Genomic DNA, 3,872 nt, shown 5'->3' with positions numbered 1-3,872 from the left:
TAACCAACCCCCACACAGGGTTCATGTGGGGCAAAGCCAGGAAGAGGCATAAAGCACCTTGAAGAGGGCCCTGAAACACATATCTGCCAACCAATACTGATCTCTTAGAATGGGCATCCTGATGTTACTAGAAATGGGCAGGAGAAAAAATTCGGTAAATTTCGGTTTTGGGTTTATTGGGCCCAGTAAATATTGGTATTCGTCTTATTTCCGGGTTTACAGAAAAAAATGGTGTCCTTTCTGCTGAAAAGAGGGAGTGGATCTTTGTCTCGGGTGAAGCAGCCAAGAGAGACAGACAGACAGACACTGCTGCGAGTGGGCTGACACTTGGGATAGGTAAAAGAAATTTTAATCTAAAAACAAATAATTTTCTAACAAGATTTCCCCTTCCAAACTTTCAAACAACCCAGTTAGTTTCCACGATGATTTGAAACTCAAAAGGTGCACATAGCTAGCTATTCTATTATCATATCCTCTTTAGCAAAACATCAAAGCAAAGGCTGTGGTCCTAAGCAGTGTGGTAGAAAGTGCCATCAAACCGATTTATGGTGATTCTGTAGGGTTTTCAAGGCAAGAGACGTTGGGAGACGTGGCTTGCTGTAGCCTTCCTCTGTGTAGCAACTCTGGCCTTCTTTGGTGGTCTCCCATCCAAGTCCTAACCAGCCTGGAGTTGGCAACCCTAGACGGAAGGGACTTCAATGGGGTATAATGCCATAGAGTCCCCCTTCCATTTCCTCCAGATGAACTGATCTCTGTCACCTGAGGATAAATTGTAATAGAGGAGATCTCCAACCCCTACCTGGAGGCTGGCAACCCTAGACTAAAGGGATCCTCCATGTTCAGAGGCAGTCAACCTCTGAATCCCTCTATGCCCTGTTGTTGGCCTTTCAGAGTAACTTCTTGGCCACCATGTGAGATGGGATGCTGGATGGGATGGAACCTCACTGGTCTGATCCAGCAGGACTCCGCTTATTTTTTTTATGTTCTTACCATCAGGGGAAGGCTTGATGGTCCTCCAGAGGAACTGGCTTGAGATGGGAAGCTGGACAAGATGGACCCTCTTTGGACTGATCCAGCAGGGCTCTTAGGTTTTTTGGGTGTTGTAGGACGTCTCCTTAGGGATCTGATGCATGGTAGATCTGGTGCCTGCCTGGAGGGGCTCCCTTTGCCTCCTCCGAAGTCCCTCTCCTAGGGTTGCCAACTCCAGGTTGGGAAATACCTGGAGATTTTGGGGGCGGAGCTGGGGAGAGGAGGGTTTGTAGAGGGGAGGGACTTCAATGCCATTTTACCTCCTCTGAAAATACAACACATCAAATACAAGCAGCCGAAGTTTCAGCACGTGCCCCTCCCAGGAGAACAATCCCAGCTAGATACAGCTGACTGCTTGGGGAGGTGTGGTGCATATAACAACATGTGCTCTGCAACTGATGCCTATCTACAGATGGGCAGTGGCATTTTGTACAAGTTGTAGGTTTGGAACAGTTTCCAAGAGCTGTCTTATATAGAACACATTACAATAGACCAACCTGCAAGACCCCAAGGCATGAGTGCTGCTGTCACGCTGGTAGTCCCAGGGTGTTTCTCATGGAGGTACAAATTAAAAATCATTTTAGTAAAACACTCCATCAGACTGAGGCAATTCAAGGTTTGGGAGTGGTGTTGCCAACCTCCATCAAATAAGACTGATGTGAAGTTCTGGTGAAGATTTTTACAAAACAGGATCAGGAGCCGGCAACCCATCTTGTACCAAAGAGATTATTTATAGCCATTTTTCTAGCAATACTGAAGAGATTATTTATAACTTTATTTATTAACTGATCTACTGGCATTTGAAGAGATATTCACAACATATGGAAGAACAAGCTCAAGGACTGTAAATGGACTCTTCATTCTATGCCAGTTGAATTATTGTGTACTGTTACTTTGGATGTATTTCAGTCAGTATATATAGGTAGTTATAATGGTGATACATAATTAAATCTATGAGTACTGTTCCTTAGCCACATGCTTTTGCATTTTGGGGTTTGACTGCAGTGTCGTTGTGGCGTGGCTACTATTTTTCCTTGATGGCTTGTGGGAGAAGACATGAAAGAGGTTGGTGGGCATCACGGCGGCAGTGCCAGCCACACAGTGGCCAAGCATCAGGACTGCCTTTTCGGCCTCTGCTCAGAGAGTTCCCGAGCAGAAGCAAAATAGACAGGCCAGCAAGAAAGGATTGGATCAAGCTGAATGAAGTCAGGGCCTGGTGGGTCTTCTTGGAGAGGCTGCTATGAGCCTGCAGGATGCCACTCCTACATGAGCAAGCCCTGCTCCATGGGCCACACAGCAAGGAGGGGCTGGCTTATCCAAAAACATGGGAGGGCAGCAGGGCATGCTGGCAATAGGGTTGCCAGGTCCCTCTTTGCCACCAGCGGGAGGTTTTTGGGGTGGAGCCTGAGTAGGGTGGGGTTTGTGGAGGGGAGGGACTTCAATGCCATAGAGTCCAATGGCCAAAGCAGCCATTTTCTCCAGGGGAACTGATCTCTCTCGGCTGGAGATCAGTTGTAATAGCAGGAGATTTCCAGCTAGTACCTGGAGGTTGGCAACCCTAGCTGGCAAAGAGGCTGGAAGGCGGGCCCTGCATGGTTCCCAGGCAGGGTTGCCAGCTCGAATTTTGTGGGTGGAGGCTGAGGAGGCTGGGGTTTGGAGAGAGGAGGGACTTCAGTAGGGTATAAAGCCATACAATCCACCTTCCAAAGTGGCCATTTAATAGTGGAGGGAAAGGGCCTTGGGCTGAAGGGGGCAGGAAGGAAATAGTCTGCTGCCATGAGCTTCCTGGGTTTTTTTGCAGACTGTGAAGGGCTGCAGCTGACATCTAGTCAGTGAATTTGGGGGGCTTGTCTACGGTGGAATTTGTGGGGTGGGTGGGGAGGGGAAAAGGTCTTTAGTCCCACTCCTCCGCCAGCACTCCAAGTGCATTGTGGGCTTTCCAGTGCCTTGTCTGATGGGTGCCCTCAGCTGGGAGGGTGACCTGCATGGTCTGGATCGGGGCCACCTGACAAAACCTTCCAGCAAACAGAGAAGCCGCGGCAGCTGCCTGCTTCACTCGGCCCCTGGGAGACCTGACGGATTTCTACACTGGCTTCACTGCCGCTGGGGGCTCTGGGCCCACACTGCGCCCACACTGCACGCTGTCCTGTTCAAGGGATTGTTCAGTCCACCCAGAACTCGGGGCTGTAACTCAAACCCGCCCCTCCCTGGCTGCAGTTGTTCTGCCCCCCCCCCCACCGCCCTGTCACACAAAGTGCTTGTGGAGTAACCCAACCCAATCCCCAGCAAGCCATTTCATTCCCACCTCATTAACTCCCCTCTAAAACTTTTACCCCCTCCTCCTGCTCCCCCTCCCACCATGTTCCCCTCCCACCTCTCCCTGTTATTTCTCTCTTTTTTCTCCCCCCTGTTTCTTCTCCTTTCTTTCCTTCCCTTTCTCTCTTTCACACTCACTAGCTCCTCCCTCCTCCTTTCTCCAATTGTGCCAGCTGCTGGCCTCTCCCGATAGGCCCCCGAGGGCTGTCCGTCACCCTCCCTCTGCCACCCCCTCCTTTTAAAAAATAATCCTTTCATTCACTTGAACTTGGACAAAGTTTGGTAAGAGGTGGGGAGAAAAAAAGGAGGCATAAAATCCATGGGGGAGACAGAGCCCTTCAGACCAGAGAATCCCTTGTGTGAGGGTGGGCAGACAGGCCACGCACCCTCCCGCCTGGGTCCCACGGCCCCTGCTGCACTGCCCTTTGGAAGAGTCGCCGTGGGGCGTGTGTGAGAAAGTTTGCAAGCAGTGAGTGAAACGAGACCGCTCTGGCTGGATCAGCGCCGGTTCTGCGGTGAGAGGATCC

This window comes from Euleptes europaea, chromosome 7 (genome assembly GCF_029931775.1).
Source record: "Euleptes europaea isolate rEulEur1 chromosome 7, rEulEur1.hap1, whole genome shotgun sequence".
NCBI lineage: Eukaryota > Metazoa > Chordata > Lepidosauria > Squamata > Sphaerodactylidae > Euleptes > Euleptes europaea.
This window is presented reverse-complemented; position numbering follows the sequence as displayed.